Raw genomic sequence first — 22,753 nt, 5'->3', positions numbered from 1 at the left:
CATTTCAACCGCATGTGGCAGTGGAGATAGATAGAGCAGCCCCGATCCCGCTAAACACAGCAGTGTATTAGGCATATAAACTGCCACAGCAGGAAATAGACACGGTAGAGGCAACGAGATGGGCGTGGCATAAAATAGCGAAACGTGCAGGGGTAAGGACACTTTATGCTCCATCCATGCCACTGGGAGGCAACCCACTGTTGACTCCACTCACGGATAGGGCCACGACTCAGAGGGCAGAAGCACGCGGGTTGATGACAGGCAGAGACTTATTCCAGGAGGCCACGTTTTTGACACTACAAACTATGTGTGGGGAGCAGACGCCCACAGCGACAGACGCACTGTTATTCTATCAGCTTAGGGCCGCTTGTAGGGCGCGGTACTCAGAATTTCCCCAAGAACCACAGACTCTCCCAGCTTTAGAGAATGTTTTCCCTAATCCATCTCCCAAGAAGTTGGGAACTGATGCCTGCTAGATCCCACCCGATAGATATTTGGGGGCCTTACGTGGCGTGGCTGGAAGCAGGCGGAGTGGACCATTGTCTGGAGGTGATTGACTGATCGGGACATGCAGAGGGGGTCGAGATGTTGAGGAGGCATATGCAGTATGCATGTTGTTAAGAGATTGCTGGATCCAGGAAGGGCGAAATGTTACACAGGATGATGGTATTAGCTATCCCTTGGAACACCACTTGTCTCACAAAGACGGATTGCTTGTTACACACTAGATAGGAGTAGGCAGAACAGGGTTTGGGGGGGCTGTTTCAGATAAACTTATTTATAGGACAGGTAGACACAAACAGGATACCTTTGATGTGTTTTATATCTTAATTGGGTCTACAAAGCATTGTTGCAGTAAGGCTTCTTTTTGGTTGGTTTATTGTAGATTTGACTTCGCTGCCGAACCCCCAGGTTGTCGGCCACTGAGCTGTGTAACAGTTAGAGATTGCTGATATTATTCCCTGCCGGCCTCCAGGTTGTAGGCGCATTAATGCTGCGTATTGCCTTAACAGTATAATAAACTGAAAAAAAATAATAATAATTTTGCTAATTTTTGCAAAACAAATCAGCACTTTAGTGGCGACATGCAGATCCAAAGGGTGTTAATTGCTATTGTTAATTATTAGGACACTCACTACTCTTAAAGGGATCATTTAGTGACCCTTTCGACAGATGTTGATAGTTCAACATTTTTTCACAATTCTTGGCCAAGAATTGTGGGACCAGACAGAACCTTTGTTTTTCTCTAATAACATAGCAACCCCGGTAGGAAATCCCTGCACTGTCCAAATGAAACTATAGCAGCACTGTTGAGAAGCACCCATAGAGGTGTGCCGGGAATAGACCATAAGCGGTACAAAAGGGGGTGGTGATGGACGGAGCATCTGAATCAATCAAACACTCACACCCAGTCAAATTATCTGGGCTGAATCATCACCGTTCTTTAGCCCACTCTGCCACCCCAGTTCAGACATGGCTATATGCAAATCAGTCTGACCCTGTGCCTCATGGGAACAGTCCAGCCCGAACTGTCAAGCCATGTCTTCCCTGGACCGGAAACAAGCTTCCGAGGACCGGTTTCTGGCATTCCAGCCCGGCTTGCTTGAATCCAGTGGCAAAGTGAGCAAGGGACTCACGTCTGAGCATACCCTGCCACACTTATGGCGGCCAAAAGCGGTACAAAAGGGGGTGGTGATGGATGGAGCATCTGAATCAATCAAACACTCACACCCAGTCAAAAGATCTGGGCTGAATCCATCACCGTTCTTTAGCCCACTCTGCCACCCCAGTTCAGACATGGCTATATGCAAATCAGTCTGACCCTGTGCCTCATGGGAACAGTCCAGCCCGAACTGCCAAGCCATGTCTTCCCTGGACCGGAAACAAGCTTCCGAGGACCAGTTTCTGGCATTCCAGCCGTCTTCAGCCCGGCTTGCTTGAATCCAGTGGCAAAGTGAGCAACGGACTCACGTCTGAGCATACCCTGCCACACTTATGGCGGCCAAAAGCGGTACAAAAGGGGGTGGTGATGGATGGAGCATCTGAATCAATCAAACACTCACACCCAGTCAAAAGATCTGGGCTGAATCCATCACCGTTCTTTAGCCCACTCTGCCACCCCAGTTCAGACATGGCTATATGCAAATCAGTCTGACCCTGTGCCTCATGGGAACAGTCCAGCCCGAACTGCCAAGCCATGTCTTCCCTGGACCGGAAACAAGCTTCCGAGGACCAGATTCTGGCATTCCAGCCGTCTTCAGCCCGGCTTGCTTGAATCCAGTGGCAAAGTGAGCAACTGACTCACGTCTGAGCATACCCTGCCACACTTATGGCGGCCAAAAGCGGTACAAAAGGGGGTGGTGATGGACGGAGCATCTGAATCAATCAAACACTCACACCCAGTCAAAAGTTCTGGGCTGAATCCATCACCGTTCTTTAGCCCACTCTGCCACCCCAGTTCAGACATGGCTATATGAAAATCAGTCTGACCCTGTGCCTCATGGGAACAGTACAGCCCGAACTACCAAGCCATGTCTTCCCTGGACCGGAAACAAGCTTCCGAGGACCGGTTTCTGGCATTCCAGCCGTCTTCAACCCGGCTTGCTTGAATCCAGTGGCAAAGTGAGCAAGGGACTCACATCTGAGCATACCCTGCCACACTTATGGCGGCCAAAAGCGGTACAAAAGGGGGTGGTGATGGACGGAGCATCTGAATCAATCAAACACTCACACCCAGTCAAAAGATCTGGGCTGAATCCATCACTGTTCTTTAGCCCACTCTGCCACCCCCTTTTGTACCGCTTTGGCCGCCATAAGTGTGGCAGGGTATGCTCAGACGTGAGTCCCTTGCTCACTTTGCCACTGGATTCAAGCAAGCCGGGCTGAAGAAGGGTGTAATGCCAGAAACCGGTCCTCGGAAGCTTGTTTCCGGTCCAGGGAAGGCATGGCTTGGCAGTTCAGGTTGGACTGTTCCCATGAGGCACAGGGTCAGACTGATTTGCATTTAGCTATGTCTGAACTGGGGTGGCAGAGTGGGCTAAAGAACGGTGATGGATTAAACCCAGTTCTTTTGACTGGGTGTGAGTGTTTGATTGGTTCAGATACTCCGTCCATCATAACCCCCTTTTGTACCGCTTTGGCCACCATAAGTGTGGCAGGGTATGGTCAGACGTGAGTCCCTTGCTCACTTTGCCACTGGATTCAAGCAAGCCGGGCTGAAGAAGGCTGTAATGCCAGAAACCGGTCCTCGGAAGCTTGTTTCCGGCCGAGGGAAGGCATGGCTTAGCAGTTTGGGCTGGACTGTTCCCATGAGGCACAGGGTCAGACTGATTTGCATATAGCCATGTCTGAACTGGGGTGGCAGAGTGGGCTAAAGAACGGTGATGGATTAAACCCAGATCTTTTGACTGGGTGTGAGTGTTTGATTGGTTCAGATACTCCGTCCATAACCACCCCCTTTTGTACCGCTTTGGCCGCCATAAGTGTGGCAGGGTATGCTCAGACGTGAGTCGCTTGCTCCCTTTGCCACTGGATTCAAGCAAACCGGGCGGAAGAAGGCTGTAATGCCTGAAACCGGTCCTCGGAAGCTTGTTTCCGGTCCAGGGAAGGCATGGCTTGGCAGTTCGGGCTGGACTGTTCCCATGAGGCACAGGGTCAGACTGATTTGCATATAGCCATGTCTGAACTGGGGTGGCAGAGTGGGCTAAAGAACGGTGATGGATTAAACCCAGATCTTTTGACTGGGTGTGAGTGTTTGATTGGTTCAGATACTCCGTCCATCACCAGACCCTTTTGTACCGGGGAAGCGCTGGTACTGTCCCATTAAAAAGCTATTGTAGCCCTGCTGAAAGATGTCTGTATAGCCCATTATCAGCAAAGCACCCCCGACAGGAAGTGCCTCTACTGTCCCATTAAGAATAAAGTGGCCAAATGGAGGAAGTGACATTGCTTCCCCATTAACACATGAGAAGAAAATTGCCATATTAAGAGTCCAGAAGCCCAACTAAAAAGTCCAGGTTCTGCCATTGAAACTGTCTTCACTGCCCCATTAAGCCATGGCATGGAGTGCCCACAGTCCCTGCTAAGAGTGAAGCAGTCCTACTGGTAAGCGCTGGCACGGCTACATTTAAAATTAAAACAACCCTGTCTAAAAGTGCTGGTACTTTATGAAGTGTATATGAACCCTTCCGAAGTGTCTTTAAAGTCCCATTAAAATTACAGCAACCCCGTGCAGGGGTCTCTGTATTGCCCCGTTTAGAGTGCAGCAGCCCTGGGGAGTGGTGACCACACTCCTTTTTCAAGAGTGCAGCAATCCTGGGGGTGTTGTGTCCACACTCCTTGTTTAAGAGTGCAGCAGCCCTGGGGAGTGGTGTTCACACTTTTTCTTTAAGAGTGCAGCAGCCCTGTGGAGTGGTGTTCACACTCCTTCTTTAAGAATGCAGCAACCGGGGGGGGTCCACAATCCTTCTTTAAGAGTGCAGCAGCCCTGGGGGGTGGTGTCCATACTCCTCGTTTAAGAGTGCAGCAGCCCTGGGGGGTGGTGTCCACGCTCCTTGTTTAAGAGTGCAGCAGGCCTGGGGGGTGGTGTCCACACCACTTGTTTAAGAGTGCAGCAGCCCTGGGGAGTAGTTGGTGTCCACTCTCCTTGTTTAAGAGTGCAGCAGCCCCGGGGAGTTGTGTCTACACTCCTTGTTTAAGAGTGCAGCAGCCCTGCGGAGGTTGTGTCCACACTCCTTGTTTAAGAGTGCAGCAGCCCTGTGGAGTGGTGTCCACACTCCTTGTTTAAGAGTGCAGCAGCCCTGTGGAGAGGTGTCCACACTCCTTGTTTAAGAGTGCATCAGCCCTGTGGAGAGGTGTCCACACTCCTTGTTTAAGAGTGCAGCAGCCCTGGGGAGTGGTGTCCACACCCCTTGTTTAAGAGTACAGCAGCCCTGGGGAGTGATGTCCACTGTTCACACTCCTTGTTTAAGGGTGAAGCAGCCCTGGGGGGTGGTGTCCACACTCCTCGTTTAAGAGTGCAGCAGCCCTGGGGAGTTGTGTTCACACTCCTTGTTTAAGAGTGCAGCAGCCCTGGGGAGTTGTGTTCACTCTCCTTGTTTAAGAGTGCAGCAGCCCTGGGAGTGGTGTCCACACTCCTTGTTTAAGAGTGCAGCAGCCCTGGGGAGTGGTGTTCACACTCCTTGTTTAAGAGTGCAGCAGCCCTGGGAGTGGTGTCCACACTCCTTGTTTAAGAGTGCAGCAGCCCTGGGGAGTGGTGTCCACACCCCTTGTTTAAGAGTGCAGCAGTCCTGTCGTGTGGGGTCCGACCCACCCTATTGAGCGTACCGCAACCTTGCTGGCGAGTATTGGCACCACTCTCATAAGATTGAACAGCACTTCCAATAAATGCTGCTACTGCACTGCGACAAACAGAAACCCCAATGCCAAGGTCCCGATAAAATAAATGCCCCCATTACAGTTAAAGACCCACTGAGGAACGTTAGTCCCGTCCAATGTACTGTATAAAAGGCCGCACTGAGGATCCCGGTACTGCTCTGTGAATAGCACATCATTCTGCGGAGAGGTAGCTGTGCTGTCCCAGGGAGATGTGGTCCCGGTGCCAGTACTCACTGTGTGCTGCTCGCGGGCTCCCTCGGCGCTGGAAGGCTGTCCGTCCGTGCAGGTTCTGGCAGTGTGTCGGTACTTGTCCCGAAGGCCCTCCCTCACCCCCCTTTGAGGGTCACTGCCGCCGGATGCGCCCTGCAGACTCCTGCCCGGCTCAGCTCAGCTGGGCTCATTCAGAGACAGGGCAAGTCCAGGCAAGTCTAGGCCGGCGCGAGCAGAGGGGCGGGGGCGCTTCCCTCCTGCAGCACGAGGCCTGAACTCTGGGGCTGGGGGGCCCTCTTCACACGGCTCGTGGGGCTGGGCTGGGCCAGGAGCTGCCCACGACGGATGTGGCGCGTGGACAGCAGCCCCCGCGAGACAGGATGCTGTATGGAGCCTGCATTTCAAAGCACCGGGAGCTGGTCCGGAATAAGGATTTTAGTTGAACATATAAATGCATTGTGGGACTCGTAGTCCTGGTGCACGTCAGTTGCTTCGGCTGAACGAGCACATCTTAAAACGCTGCAGTTTTATTGCACATTTTTGTAAAATTGCAAGTATCCTTTCGGAATGAATACTACATATCACATGTGAAGTCAGCAATCAATGAGCAGTTACCATGTCACCATCCCCATGTCTTAATGGCAAATGAATGCAGGGACTCCTGCCAAGATTCCCAGGTGTTTTTGCATGACTATCTGCCCCCGTTCCTATTTTTACTTCCTTTCCGGGGTCGATGTCGTGTTGTTTATTCCTTTATAATCCAGGACAACAGTTAAAAACCTGTAATGAAACAGCTAGCCATGCATGGACTAGAGACACCTGGCGGCTACGACTGCGAGCAGCCTGAGGTGCGAGACTCCGTCCCGCCTCCCACGGTCCCTCCGACTGGCCGTCAGGTCAGCTCTGTGCAGTGGGATTCTCCCGCCCACAGGTGCCCAATGGCCTCACTGCACGACGCGTATGCTCGCATGTACTGCCGAGCTTAATTTGTGGAAAAATAAGCGCCATGGCCCCAGATATTTCTCAGGAGGTCACTGCAGCTTTCACCGCACACCCTCCCTGCCTTGTGCCAGTACCTTCCTACTTACCATTGTATACCTGTAAATATGAGAGTATGGGCTATTCCTGGCAATCCACAGCTGTAAGACTGTCCTGAGGGAGTCTGGTCTTGTTATTTTATGTATTTTGCAATGTTAAATCATCAGCTGATGTTTAGAAATATGCAAAACATCAGTTGATGGACAGAATGCAGAACAGTGTCATACATTCACCCCGGTACAGAGATCTGGGCCTAAAGCCATCGTTTTTTCCTCACCATGCCATTCCAGTTTGAACCCAGCCATACGCAAATCAGTCTTGACCCTGTGCCCCATGGGAACAGTCCAGCCCAAACTGCCAAGCCAGGTCCTCCCTGGACTGGAAACAAGCATCGAAGGACCGGTTTCGGGCTTTCAGCCTGGATAGCTCGATTCCAGTGGCATGGAGAGCACGGGACTCACGTCTGAGCATACCCATCCCACTCGGGGTGACAAATGCAAAGACAACAGTTGATGGACAGAATGCAGAACAATGTCATACATTCACCCAGTACAGAGATCTGGGCCTTAATCCATCGTTTTTTCCTCACCATGCCATTCCAGTTTGAACCCAGCCATATGCAAATCAGTCTTGACCCTGTGCCCCATGGGAACAGTCCAGCCCAAACTGCCAAGCCAGGTCCTCCCTGGACTGGAAACAAGCATCGAAGGACCGGTTTCGGGCTTTCAGCCTGGATAGCTCGATTCCAGTGGCATGGAGAGCACGGGACTCACGTCTGAGCATACCCATCCCACTCGGGGTGACAAATGCAAAGACAACAGTTGATGGACAGAATGCAGAACAATGTCATACATTCACCCAGTACAGAGATCTGGGCCTTAATCCATCGTTTTTTTGCTCACCATGCCATTCCAGTTTGAACTCAGCCATATGCAAATCAGTCTTGACCCTGTGCCCCATGGGAACAGTCCAGCCCGAACTGCCAAGCCAGGTACTCCCTGGACTGGAAACAAGCATCCAAGGACCGGTTTCGGGCTTTTCCGGTCTAGGAAAGACATGGCTTGGCAGTTCAGGCTGGACTGATCCCATAAGGCACAGGGTCAAGGCATATTTGCATATGGCCATGTCTGAACTGGGGTGGTGTGGAGTGCAAAAAAAACGATGGATTTAGGCCCAGATCTCTGTACTGGGGTGAATGTATGACATTGTTCTGCATTCTGTCCATCAACTGTTGTTTTTGCAATTGTCACCCCGATGGGTATGCTCAGATGTGAGTCCCATGCTCTCCACACCTCTGGAGTCAAGCTATCCTGGCTGATGACGGCTGATAGCCAGAAAACGGTCCTAGGATGTTCTGTCCATCAACTGTTGTTTTTGCATTTGTCTCCCTGAGTGGGATGGGTATGCTCAGACGTGAGTCCCATGCTCTCCACACCACTGGAGTCAAGCTATCCTGGCTGATGACGGCTGATAGCCAGAAACCGGTCTTAGGATGCTTGATTCCGGTCCAGGAAAGACATGGCTTGGCAGTTCGGGCTGGACTGTTCCCATGAGGCACAGGGTCAAGGCTGATTTGCATATGGCCATGTCTGAACTGGGGTGGTGTGGAGTGCACAAAAACGATGGATTCAGGCCCAGATCTCTGTACTGGGGTGAATGTATGACATTGTTCTACATTCTGTCCATCAACTGTTGTTTTTGCGTTTAGAAATAGACAGGCAGTGCCACCATGTGGTAGACTGTCATAAATAGGTGCTGGTGTCTAGAAATATGTGCCAATGTAGGCATTGGCAAACACTGGCACAAATTAAGCACTGCTGCAGCCAGGCGGGCAACTAGAGCCAAATTCTGGGGGGGCTGAAAAAGATTTGGGGAGGGGGCTAATTATTCCAGCCATAACCAGAGTTGCTGTAAAAGGGGGTGAAAACACAACAAAAGGCTCATTTACAAGTAAACGGTCTTTTAAAGACCTGTGAAGTACTCGGGTGCGGCTGCAATTAGACGTCGCCAGCCCGCGAAGCTGTCTCAAACCGGGCTGACACACACACGACGGGGGGCGGGGGCTGAAGCCTGGTGAGCCCAATGGGTGTTGCGCGCCTGGCTGCAGCTGTTACAAAGTGGATGTAGTCCTGATTGCCACCGCCTTAAAAACGGGGAGGAGTTCTCGGCCTGCAGCTTTTCTGAAACAGGGAGTGCACACAGGTGCGTAAGGCGGTGGGTGCGGGGTGTTTTAAACACATATTTTTGCCGTTTTGTCACCCCCTGCAGTAATGACACTTGTCACCCCCGGCTTGACAAAATGGGAAAAATATGTGTTTTAAACACATATTGTTACCATTTTGTCAAGCCGGGGGTGACAAGAAATGTTCTGCACCAGACCTTGAATGCCGCTGGGTGCACAGTTTGCAGCATCAGAGGAGTAGGGGTCTTCAAGCTCCTCAAACCAAGGAGTAAAATACCTGCATCTACACTAAGATCTGTAGCAGACCCATGATACCGATAGTCTATATTTACTGTAGCAAACTTTCATTTAACAAATCAGTGCATTCTGGAAGTTGTAGTTTTGCCTCATTTAAATTATACACGTTGAAGGCAGAGTTTGGTCTGCGGGTGGGGGGGGAGTTGGGGGGACAAGAGGCGTACAGCCATCACATTGTCTCCCCCACAAACAAGGTGTGGTCTGCCTTCAGATTCCCCCATCGAAAGAATGAGAGGTGGTCCTACAACCCCCACAAAGCAGGACATGTTATTTTATTTCACGAGAGACACCATGTGTCCAGTTCTGGGCTTTCATTTAAACACAAATGAAAACATTCTGGGAATTGTTGTAATGATTCATTACAATTGTACCCAATGGGGTAACACATCTGATAGCAATCTATCATGCAAGATCCTTTTTGAGGTCTGGCCTAGAGACTGCTTTAGCTTACTTGCTAACCTAATGTAATTAAAGCATGTAAAAGTAAAATAAATACAGAGAAGTATGCACGTATAGAGGGCTTTGGGTGAATCTCCTTCTCTTGGTGAGTTAGCTGCCATTCACAATATGCTTCTGTCCACCACAGCATGAATCATGGAGCAATAGGTCAGCCTACTTCAGCTGTGAGCGGCTTCATTTTTTCATGATCACATGCATACATCTGCCTAACCTAAAAAGAAGTGTTCACTAGCACCAGGGCTGGAGGGCCGATACTTTACTTGGCCGTGTTCTTCTCTTTCCATTCTATATCCCAGGTCTTGAGGTTACATTATTTCAAGGCCAATAGCACACTTGCAAAAGTAATATATTTTTATTTAAAAATCAATACCTATCCCAAGTTCACATGCCTCCTAGGAAGTACTAGTGCTGTCCTACTACATTTCCTTTTGATTATAGTCATTATATTTTTAATTAAGACATTTTATTGCAAGCTCATGGCCACTATGTTTAGGTGGAAACATGTTTGTTGCTTTTTTTATGGCATTTGCTTTTAATATATATATATATATATATATATATATATATATATATATATATATATATATATATGTATATTCGTCGTGAGCAAGATGCTTGTAGCATCGAAACGCGTAGATCACTCGCTCTCATGTTAAAAAGATCGCAATAAATATCCTGCTGTGGAAATTCCAAAAGAGTGCGCCCTCTTTTTTCCTTTGTGAACCGAAGGAAGTGTTGGAATACGTAACGGCGTGGGTCTGCCGTAGGGAAAGCACCCATAACGAGCGCTGAATCAACCGGGAACTTTGAACCATTGTGTGGACATATATATGTATATGTATATATATATATATATATATATATATATATATATGTATATATATATATATTATATATTTCTATATTTTAAATTAACCATTCAACCACGTTGCAAAGGCTAGACCTATTGGCTTTGCCAATGCACGTTATAATATGAAGACACCTGTACATGCCCGTGCATTTAAATATTATACACATGTTATTGGAAGTTCTCATTCTATCTTTTATAGGTTGAGACAATTTGTAATGGCACATAATTGTGACCCATCGAGACAAATCAACACTAAGCATTTCAATTATGGGGCTGGATAGAGAGAAACCAGATGGCACCACGTGTCCCGTTTATTATATTTATTCCAAATGCAGAGAACCAATATATTAACCCCTAGAATACATTGATTCATGGCTGTAGATACAGGGGGAATTGAGGGGGGCATTTGAGGGCAGGGCCATCCTGCAATACTGCTTGGCCCACCCCAAATAACCCAAGCACAGAGAGCTTCTTGAGAAAGTAATATTGGTTTAAACGTACTGCATTCACACCATGCCCCCACCCTAATCATATAATTCTGGCTACAGGCCTGCACAGATTTAGTAATTGAAAGCTTGGGACAGGGAAAAGTGGTGTCCCAATGAAAAGGGAAATAGATGGTAACCCTATTTATTGGGAAATGTGAAAGTGCACTTTTTACTTCACCCTTCTATAGTGACATTTTGTCACTGTGAAGCGTAAAAATATTTGAACAAAATATGAAAGGCAGATAGTGTTTGTCCTCATGTGGAGCCTTTTAAATAAATACCAACCAGTGCTTAATTTTAGCTGGTGGTTTCCGGTGTTCAGCACTGGCACTTAATTATCAACACCGGCACTTATGATAGTCTTGTCACATGGTGGCACTGTCTGTCCGATTTTGAAATGAGCACAACAGTTTTACCATTCAAAATACAATAAAAATGGCTAATACCTGCCACTCAAGCCTTTGTTATAGCTCAGGGTGGCCTGGACTATTGTGAATTGTTACACTCGAAGGAGTGTGATGGTTAGTACTTTTGTTGGTATTGGCAGTGCTAGCAGGGCAATGGGTAGTGCAAGGTTCAGTGGCCTCCGACAAGGGTCCTTTTTCACAAACCAAGCGCTATTGCCAACTTTTTGGTTTGAAGTTTTTACAATGTTGCTTGCAAATGACATCGTAAATCAAATATATACAGGAATAAATGGGTCCAAATAAACACGTTTAATGGCCTATAATACAAAGTTGATGAACCATACAATCATTTTAATGTTTTCATATGTAACTTTTTCCACTTTACCAGCTTAACCTGTGACCTGCTCTCTTTGTCGCTCCAGACACATTTCAAGTGGGGGTGCTTTCAATCCCATGCTGTGCCCCAAGAGAGGTAAATGTTTCTTTTGTAATCTATGTGGAGCATACATGCCATATTATCAAAGCACACAAAGGTTATTTCTGAACCATCAGATCGTATGTTCTGACACTGTCAAAAGAAACTTTACAAATAGACAATGCAGCCCATGGGGATTAGGTCTGGACCGGTTGCCAGTCAGGCCAGTGGGCTAGGGCAGGAGCAGTGACACGGCAGGCCAGTGGAGCTGGGGAATAGCTGTTGTTCAGCAGATTTGTAGAGCTGGGCCAGAGCCATGCTGCAAACCAGGTCAGTGGGTCTGTGAAACATTCAGTCATGTGGCATGCCACTACAGATGGGGCAGAGCCACTTACTTGTTTAAATAGCAAGGCTGGCGCAGGGCCAGTCATATGCATGGCTGGGGCAACGCCAGTCGCGTTGGGGGGTTATCAGGGTAGAGCTCAGTCAGTCAAATGCCTGGCCAGTAGGGCTGGGGCAGAATCAATCACAAGGCAGGCTAGTAGGACAAGGAAGAGTAGGTCGCATCTCATGTTGGTTGGGTTGGGGAAGAGCCAGTCATATCCCAGGCCTCCTGGGCTGGGGTGCAATGAGCAGCATATCATGCCAGTGGGACATGGCGCTGGAGAAGAGTCAGCACCATGTGAGGTAGTCTGGGCTGGGGCACTGTGAACTGTATGGAACTACCTAACCGAGCGTGTGATTGGCTCTGCCCCAACCCAACTGGTCTGCAGTGCGTCTGGCTCAGCTCTTGTCTCACATGGCTCTGCACCCCAGTGATAGTGGCTGCTGTGTGACTGAATCTGCCCCTAGACGACTAACTTAGTATAGCTCTGTACCCCAGCCTCACTAGCAAACCACTGGCTTTGCCATAGCCCCACCAACATGGTATGCAGGGAAAGAGCTGAAGAAAACATGCAACTGTTTAGCCAAAAACGCGGAAACAAATAGCAGTCCAGCCAAGTATCACGCATCATGTGTGACACTAACGCATTTCAGTGTGGTGTTCCACATCACCGCTCTGAAATGCTTTGTCACGCATAAATGCCACTGAAACTGGCTACTGTGCTGTTGCCAGAGCGACAGCTCTGCTCTTCCAGACTTGCGGCCAGCAGCTCTGGCAGGCAGTGTGGCTTATAAGCAGTTAAGTTCTTGTGCTCTCAGCTCTGGCTGAGTGAGTCACTGAGTGCTGGTGCGGCAGCGCTACAATGTTACAATTGCGGCCTCAGCCACCTTCCAGCCTTCTGCGTTAATTAATTAATTCCCGGGGTGCCCGCTGTGGCACCGCACGCCAGGCTTTCTTACAGCCTGCCCACCCTCTGCCGATTAAATTACTTCCTGCACTGCAGGAAGTATGGTCACCAGAGGTTGAAGAATTGACGGCGGGGGACTTGTACTGTGCGCTCGCTGCAGCTCTGCAGCAGTGTGCTGCCTTTAATGCTGCGGGCTGGCAGCGAAAAATGAGTAATTATACACCCCTCAGTCAGCCGCAGCAGCGGCGTTCCGGGCAGCCCGAGGCATTTGTCGCACACTACTGTCAGTCAGTGACAGCACGATGGCCACCCGGGCCTCAGCACTGCATGATGGCTGGCATGATCGGCGCAGGGAGTCTGCCAGCAGTGGTGCAGCTCATCCTGTGCCAGTGGGGCTGTGACCCCATCACCACGATGACCCCGTGCGGCTCACTACCGCGGCCGCCGGACGACAGTGTAGTAAGGCTTGACTGAGAAGACCCGCGTTGTTCCAGTAAGTTTTTACTGTTAGTTTTAATTACTCAGGTTTCCGCCACTGCTGGGCAGGCGCTGCGGACATGGCCGGGCAGTTGCAGCTGTAGTACTTCTTTGCAGCTCCTCTGAAGCAAAGCGGGCATGGTTTTGTTTTCACTATCGGGGCACCACAGAGAAGTCAGACAAGGACATATCTTTATCATGGCTCTCGTGCTCCTGACCTCCCCCGCCCACCAAACAACATAATGACTGTGTCTCTGATGTCGCTGGTCGCCCTTCAATTTCACACCCAAGGAGCCGAGAGAGGCCCCTCAGTACCACGCAGTTATAAGCAAAACAGAGCCCCACTGCAGCTCCGGGATCAGCTGCCATCCTGGGACCGTAATAATTAGGGGGTCATTAAAAAAATAATCATGTCCCAAAGAGCAGCGCTGTGCATTTGTTAGAGGTATATTTTTTGTTCTTTGACTAAATATTTACCTCTAATGACTTCATTATCCGAATTGAGTTACATTCTAACTTGGTCTTAATGAGTCTCACTGCGTTAAATTGGTAACTATTTTGGCAGACATCAAGAATGTAAACACATTTTGGGTCTGTAAAGGAGAAGAAATATTGGTAAAAGCTATTGTCAAAAGCGTTCTTAATTTGCACTGTAGTCAATAGGTTATAAGAAGGGCTGGTTCTTATAAGAAGTTATGAAAAAATGGAAAACTGCCCGAAAAAAGCTATTGATAGCTGTCTTTAATTCATCACGAAAGTGTCAAACATAAGCCAGTGAAATGTTACTCATAAATAAGTCTATAAATGTCACACATGGGAAAACTGAAAACCTGGCTTCTATGCATATATACCATCCAGACACCAAAGCACCCACCCCCTAACTAAAACAATTAACTAAAACTACAGAAAATGAGTTAACTGGCTAGTGAGATCCAGTTTCTCCGTGCTAGGAGAGAGACAGCAGAGTAATCACAGGGCTCTCTCTGATGCAGTTAAACAACATCCTGTTACTCCCTCCAGCAGCAATTGCTCCAACGAACTGCCATCACAAGTCAGCCTTGTGTACTCAATATCAATATCGCATAATCTGCATGGTGTGGCTGAGATTATCTTCTGAGCAGCTGCAGTGCCTGATTGCCCCCTGTTGCTGAGCACTGCTGTCATGTAGTCTATGTCCCGTTAGTGTCCTTCCATTTCTGGTGCTTCTAAGCAATTTTAAGATATAATTAGAGCTTTTAGTTGCTCAGTGGATAGTAATTTCTAATTGTTGTATGTTTCCTTCATCTTCATAGCTTGGTTTTGCTTGTGAGAATATGTCACTCATATTCATTGAACTGTCACTCATAATTACACTAAAATTATGTAAAATGTCACACATAGCAGTCTGATACCTTGGCAGCTATGAAATAGTTCCTTAAGAGCGAGCGCAGTGGTAGGATACAGGTCACCCAATCAAAAGAATGGTAGAGTGGCTACACTGCAGGGAGGGGTGAACACAAATAGCAATCATAAGGAGCAAGGAAATGAGAGTAACAATAAAGCCAACCTATAGTAAGAAATGGATGTGCTATATATAAGCCCACTGTGAGGTCACAATAGGTTATTCGAAAGAGGCCTAAAAGCACGTTGGCTGGAACTTTTTATGTGACTGCATTACTCAATTTCACCACAAGATGGGAACAGTGCTCCATGGCAGAAATTATGACTTGCAAATATTATTTACGCTTTTGTAAACCATTGGGGTGGCATAGGACTCTGTCATCGATGGGAGAGACGCTGCCTGAAACTTATCACTTCTACGGTCTTTTCCCTCGATTACTGAATGACAGCTGCAGCCACTCACAGTGGCGCGCACGCCCCCTCTGCAGCTGTCATTCAGGAACTGCAACAGCCAGGAGTCGGAGGAGATGCATCGGGTACACTCACTCTGCAGTGTACACCCCTCCTGGGCGTGTCATCTCTTTCCGCCCAGCCCCTCACGGCTGCCATTGAGTGAGACTGGGCAGAAGACAGGGTTATTAAACTGGAGGGCGTGTAGAAGCTTAGAAAACCCTGGTATTCTAGAAAACCATATGGATTATACATAGACACACCCTATATACATTGTTTAATAAGAAGCAAATGTGGGTCTTTATAAAAAACCTTCAGTAGCGTCACTAGACATGATTTTTAGGAGGGCAGGCAGGGTGCCACAGATAAAACTGGGTCACCTACATCCGCAGAACTTGATCAACAAGCATTTGCAAAGCAATAGGTCTCATATTTGCGAGAGTTTAAGCTATTGGCATTGGCGCTCTGATATCCTTCGGGATCTTGTTTGCGCTATATAAAACTTTATAAATAAATGAATAAATGACAATGCCTTTTATTTATGTTTTAAAAAGCATTTAAAAGGCATTATCATTTACAATGCCAATAGTTCAAACTCTCGCAAATGCGAAACCTATTGCATTGCCACAGTGAAAGCGCGCATGGTGCGCTGGTAACAGGCGGGCAACTAGAGTCAAATTTCGAGGGAGGGGGGGCTGAAAAAGATTTTGGGTGGGGGCTAATTCATCCAGCCGTAACCAGAGTGGCTGTAAGAAGGGGTGAAAACATAATAAAAGCCCCATTTATAAGTAAATGGCCTTTAACAGACGTGTGAAGTACTCGGGTGCGGCTGCAATTAGACGTCGCCAGCCCGCGAAGCTGTGTCAGCCCGGGCTGACACACACGACGGGGGGGGCTGAAGCCCCATGAGCCCAATGGGTGTTGCGCGCCTGGCTGGTAATACATAGAAGTGGCCGCCATTGCCAGCGTCCCGCGAGTTCTGGGGGGAAGCCACAGTGAAAGCGCACATGGCCCGCTACTAATTCATAGAAGCGGCTGCCATTGCTGGCATCCCGCAAGTCCTGTCTATATTAATTAAAAAAAATAGGTCTCCAAACTTCGAATGAAAGCTCCCGAGTTAGGACACAAGTAAAAGGGCCAGTCCTAATGGGAGGTAACAACAAAAGACAGGGAGGTACTAAGGCGGGACTAATAAAAGTAACAACAAATCAGAAACCAACTTTTATAAAGGACACTGACACAAGCCAATGAAAATTATGTATTGAGAGTGGGTGGAGCTTCAAGTCCACACCTGAATACTGCATCCCCGCAGAGCAGAGCATACGCTACCCAGGTGCGACCTAAAAATTTCACTGTGTGAGGAGGGGACGGGGTCTTGAAGGGGACGGGGCCGCGTGTGCGAGGCACTTTTGTGTTTGAGGAGAGTAGATTCAGAGTGTCGCTGGTGTTGTAGCATGCTCTATACAGGAGCTGCTATCCACCTAAACTTGGGAAAATATAAAATATATATATATCTATATATATATATATATATATATATATATATATATATAGATATATATATACCAGAGGCGTAACTAGAGCCGAATTTCCGGGGGGGCTAAGAAAAAATTTCAGCGGGGGGGCTAATTCTTCCAACAATAGGCAGAGTCGAAATGCAGGGGCTATAAGGAGGGGTGAAAAAACAACAAAGCCTCATTAACAAGTAAATGGTCTTTTAAAGACCTGTGAAGTACTCGGGTGTGGCTGTGTGTGTGTCCGGGAAGCTGTTTCAGCTCGGGCTGCCACACATGACGGGTGGGGGGTGAAGCCCTTTGAGCCCAATGGGCATTGTGTGCCTGATATACACACACGTATACAACGTTTTTTAAGCACAGTCAATTAAGAATTACTGTGGTCTCCGGAAGGGGTAAGCCTATAAGTCACCCTCGTTCTCCTCTTTACACCTTTCTCTTCTGTGGGGTCTTTATTAGACATTTACGCTCATTTTCTCCTCACATCTTTCTCAAATACTCAGTTTGAATATCTAGCACCTCGCCTCTTTCTTTTTCAGCATCCCCATTTCACTCTCTCTTGCATGCACTTCCTTGCATCTCCTTCACGCCACCAATCACCCCCACACAAACAATGCACCCACTTATCTGTATACATTGCATTAATTATTTTGACACCTTTGAACCTCTTTTGCACACTTTCAGATATAATTACAATTGGTACACATGACCAATACTCTGCGTGCTCTGCAGAGAGGCCAAGGATTGGATGAGCATATTTTACAAAAACCTTTCTGACCCACTGCCAGGCACTGTGAGAAATTCGAACTGCATTCGGCCTAAACTCCAAAGCTCTCAGTAGTGGCCCATCCCCAACCTGATCTTACTCAGCTGTATAGGAGCAAATCTTTTCATACTTTGCACTGTAAATAAGTAATATGTTGCACTAAAACTACAGTAATGCAACATCCCGGAAAAAACGAATACTGTTAGGGATTCCAAAAGTAAGTAAAACATGAAATGTAAACAAGAATGCCATCGCTATTCTCGAGCTGAAAGGACTATATCTATTTTGGCTGGCTGCAGCTGTCTCCAGGGATGGGGCACAAACGGGGCCAGGACATTTACAGGTGCCCCCCCGCCACTATAAACCTTTGATACATGTTCATACTTATACAAATTGTATGCCATCCTCACCACAAAATGCTGTGTCCTTTGCAACACTACCATTAGATAGGCTGGCAGGCCAGAGTAAATGCTATTGCAATAGGCAATGGTTGATAATACACATGAATCCACTCCAAGGGAATGCATATACCTGGGGGCTAGGCAGAATGAAGAAGAGTCTATTTTTTATCATATAGTACCCAAGGCCAATTCTACCCACACCTGAGGCATGAGACCCTGATAAGCCCCCTCCAGCTAGCTTAATGGGAATCTGTTAAATTGACCAAACTGTCCCAGCTGTTCTTTTTCTATGAACAGGCCCCAAAGTGTCTCTCTCACACAAACATCCCCTCAGCGAGGTCCAGCTCCCCCAGGGCGCCCACTCCCTCGATGTGCTCTTCTTCTGTTACACCCACTTAGATACCACAAGAATAGGGAACTTCCCGAGCCAAAAGAGACATCAGGCAAAACCTGATGGTGGGGGACACTTGCCATCTGTCATCTTTCATATTATTGGATCTGTTACTAGCTTTAATGTAACTAAGACATGCAACCTATTTCTTCCTAAATGTTCCGCTTTCCTATAAAAGTTCCCCTGACGTGACGCAAATCCTGTTCAATAGATGTTCAATTTCATTAGGATTCATGGTCAAACATCCTGTGACCTTTTGAGAAACTTTTTGGAGCGTGGGTGGCACTTCTATTTTCTTAAATATTTCAGAGAAGTGACCAAAATGCGTCATGTCCTATAGGTCAAAGGCACCTGATAATGTTGTCATTTTGTGGTCAATAGTTCATCATTGAAAGGAGTATAAAGATCTGCTCCTCAGTCCATTCGACGGACTACCCCGCTGCAGTGACCCCTTGGGTCACTGACGCCTGTGTGGTCACCTTCAGCCCTCTATCTAAGCATCTTTGGCTGAAGCTCTAATTGCTTATTGTACTTTGAAATGGTCTCTTTCTTTCTCCTCTGCATTGCCCTTATTCTAAAACCTTATTGCAATTGCAAAGCAATAATGTTTGTTCCTCCTAACTCAACATGTGTGTTCCTAGCATTGCAGTCAACTGTATGTTGCATTTTGAAAGTATTTCCATTGATTTAAAATATATTTGCATTGCATGAGTTTGTTCTTCACTCCAGAAATATGTCTCTAAATGCCAAGACTTTGCTAAGACTCCCAGGCCAATATTGAATTTTAAAAGGGTTCTTCTTTCATATATCAGAACTCTTCATTTGTAGTCAGAAAATAGCAAAGGAACTAAAGCCACTGCATTCACTTGCACTTTCAAGGTTGAATCCCAATCAAATGCCACTCCCAGAGACTTGACACTTTCCACAGGGTAGGAGGAAGTCCTCTGCTCACAGGCCAGACCATAGGCCTCCACAAGCCCATCAGTCCAGTTGATGGTTGTGCATTGAATAAAGTAACTGCTATAAACATACATAGATGATAATGCAAGAAAAAGGGAGTACTTACACAGATTGGGTTACTTCTTTAATATATGTACATAGTCAATTGAGCCTGTCCCTATGGAGGATACTAGTACTGCATACTGAATTTAGTCCTTGATGTCATAGGACCACTGGGCCTCCCATTGTATGATAGCATAGGTCAAAGGGAAGCATCCCAATGCACGATGTAGTTACCTAGTTCGAGGAGCTTCAGTCTTGGTGGTATTAAGCTTAAGGTAATTGTGGCTCATCCATTTCTGAACAGCAGAGAGGTAGAATTTGGGTTGAATTACAGATAATGCGTACTTATCCAGTTTGATTATTATTTGTTTGCCATCTGCATATGAAATTGTCTTACACCCAAAAGATCTAATCAGGGTAGATGGGAGACCCGAGTAGATGGTAACCATGTGTATGATAGGGATGAACCATAAGATACTCCACGAGTGACTCTTGATGGCACTGATTTGACAGGAGGCATGGAGAGCATCTGGGAGTAGACAGAAGGGAAGTAGACCAACTCCTAAGTGTATCTCCAATGCCAACCTCAACTAGTATCTGGGGATGGTAGTAAGGTCGCTGTGTCTAAGAGCATCCCTCTGGTGAATAGCTCTACCCTCATCGAGCGCAACCACCAAAGAGGACTTCGTACCCCATCTTGGTTGAAATCTTTTTTGCCATTGATCAAGACTGTTGTGCTGTTCCAGGCAATTGGAGAACTGTTTGGCCACAAACCTTTCCAATAATTTACCAAGAATACCAAGAGTGGGGAGTACAGTTATCAGTCTTCAGTTGGCCATATCCATAAGTGATAAGCCTGGTTTCTTTGGGAGGGATGAGACCGTACTGACTTTTCATTTGTCAGGTGTTAGACGGGGACCCTGAGGGTCGGCCGGATACTGAGGGAGAGATCCCCGAGTGGGACCGTCTCCTGCGATCGTACAGACAAGTTACCTCCCTCCCCACAAACAGGCACCACACCAAGTCGAGTTCAATGCTTTATATAAGGTTCTTAAGGCAAGGATATCAGCGATACAGGATATCTCGGACCCGGGGGTCCTCTCACTTCTAGTCTCTGTAGGGAAAAAAGGGGGTAGCGGGACAGTCTTGGTACCGGATCGGTACAGGTAGTGGCAAGAGGCGAGCTCACAATCCTCGAGCTGGAGGGTCTGTGGATCGGGCCGCGGCAGTGCCAGCAGGCCAAGATGGTAGTCTCCCTAGGTAGGGGGCCGCGGCAGCGCCAGCAGGCCAAGTCGATGGTTTCACGAGGCAGAGGGCCGCGGCAGCGCCAGCAGGCCAAGACGATGGTTTCACGAGGCAGAGGGCCGCGGCAGCGCCAGCAGGCCAAGATGGTAGTCTCCCTAGGTAGGGGGCCGCGGCAGCGCCAGCAGGCCAAGTCGATGGTTTCACGAGGCAGAGGGCCGCGGCAGCGCCAGCAGGCCAAGTCGATGGTTTCACGAGGCAGAGGGCCGCGGCAGCGCCAGCAGGCCAAGTCGATGGTTTCACGAGGCAGAGGGCCGCGGCAGCGCCAGCAGGCCAAGACGATGGTTTCACGAGGCAGAGGGCCGCGGCAGCGCCAGCAGGCCAAGACACAGAGGAGTTCTTCTCGGGTCTCTCGACTCCAGGATACAACTGGTTTCCTGGTCTGGTCCTGCCCCAGTTATAGGTCTGGTCCCCTTTGATGTCCGGACCCTCGCGCCTGGGGGGGCCGGGAGGTCCGGGATGAGGGAGTCCAGACACCCAGCAGGGGGGTGGAGCCAGCGCCCAGGCGGCCGGGGGTGATCGACACCTGGCGGAGGAGAGCCGTTGACGATTCCTTTCTCCCATTGACTCGCCAAGTGGTCACTCTGCCTCCCGGGGGGAGGTTGGTGCCTCGATGTCGGGCCCGGCCGGGCCCAGGGTGAGGGTCGAGTTGAGGCCACGCGGCCTCGTGCTGTAGTGGCCCAAGATGGCGGCTGGGCCGAGGCCGTGGTGTGGATGGTGACCCGGGCCAGCTGGGTTCGGAGCTGGTGTCTTGTGGGTGAGGAATTACAGTGTACTTCGGGTGGTCGTCGGGGACTCTGGCTGGGGATGCAGGGAGAGCCAGGGTCCAGGTCCCATTGCGGGGAGGGGGCAGCCCGACCATGCGGCCTGTCCAACATGCGTCCCCCCCAGCTGAAGGCGGGGAGAGTCAGCCATCTTCCTGGGGACTCTCCTCGCTGAGGCGGAAAAAGCGTGACAGGCCGTCGGCGTTGGCGTGGTCCTGGCCTGGACGATGTTCCACCGTGAAGTCCATCCCCTGCAGGGAGATGGACCAGCGCAGCAGCTTCGGGTTCTCCCCCCGCATTTGCATCAGCCATTGCAGGGGTCGGTGGTCTGTTTGCACCCGGAAGTGGGTGCCGAAGAGGTATGGCCGGAGCTTCTTGAGTGCCCAGACTACGGCGAAGGCCTCCCTCTCAATGGTGCTCCAGCGCTGTTCTCGGGGCAATAGGCGTCTGCTGATGAAGACCACTGGCTGGTCGATCCCTTCGGCGTTGAGTTGGGAGAGGACGGCCCCCACACCATGATCGGAGGCGTCCGTCTGCACAATGAATTCCCGGCTGTAGTCGGGAGCCTGGAGCACGGGGGCCGTGCACATGGCGGTCTTTAGCTTTTCGAAGGCCGATTGGCAGTCCGGGGTCCAGTTGACGGTTTTGGGGCTCTTTTTGGAGGTGAGCTCCGTGAGGGGCCCCACGATGCTGCCATAGTCCTTCATGAACCGCCGGTAGTATCCGGTGAGCCCGAGGAAGGCCCGGACCTCTGTTTGGGTCGTAGGGGGTCGCCAGGCCTGGATGGCAGCAATCTTGAGTTGGAGAGGGGCCACCAGCCCGCTTCCCACTTGGTGTCCTAGGTAGGTCACGGACCCTTGGCCCACCTGGCACTTGCTGGCTTTGATGGTGAGCCCGGCTTGCTGGAGGGCGTGTAGAACCTCCCGCAGGTGGCGGAGGTGGTCGGTCCACTGGTGGCTGTACACAGCAATGTCGTCCAGGTAGGCGGCGCTGAAGCCTTCCAGGCCCGCCAGTACCTGGTTTACCAGCCGTTGGAACGTTGCCGGGGCGTTTTTCATGCCGAAGGGCATGACTTTAAAGTGGTAGTGCCCGTCTGGGGTAGAGAAGGCGGATCGTTCTTGGGCCCTAGGGGTGAGGCCGATCTGCCAGTAGCCCGCTGTTAGGTCGAAGATGCTCAGGTAGCGGGCGGCCCCCATCCGGTCAATTAGCTCGTCTGCCCGGGGGATGGGATGAGCGTCGGTCCGGGTAACTGCATTCAGCCCCCGATAGTCCACGCAGAACCGGAGCTCAGG

General features: G+C 49.1%; 1 long non-coding RNA gene across 1 annotated transcript in view; it reads right to left on the bottom strand.

The window, feature by feature from the left end:
* The window catches only part of LOC144753127 (uncharacterized), a 37,151-nt gene extending 31,425 nt beyond the window's left edge, over positions 1-5,726 (bottom strand). Inside the window, exon 1 of the long non-coding RNA XR_013594212.1 lies at positions 5,611-5,726. This is a non-coding gene — a long non-coding RNA (uncharacterized LOC144753127). The remainder of the gene's footprint in view (positions 1-5,610) is intronic.
* Between the last annotated feature and the right edge of the window lie 17,027 nt (positions 5,727-22,753).

This window comes from Lissotriton helveticus, chromosome 5_1 (genome assembly GCF_964261635.1).
Source record: "Lissotriton helveticus chromosome 5_1, aLisHel1.1, whole genome shotgun sequence".
NCBI lineage: Eukaryota > Metazoa > Chordata > Amphibia > Caudata > Salamandridae > Lissotriton > Lissotriton helveticus.
This window is presented reverse-complemented; position numbering and strand designations above follow the sequence as displayed.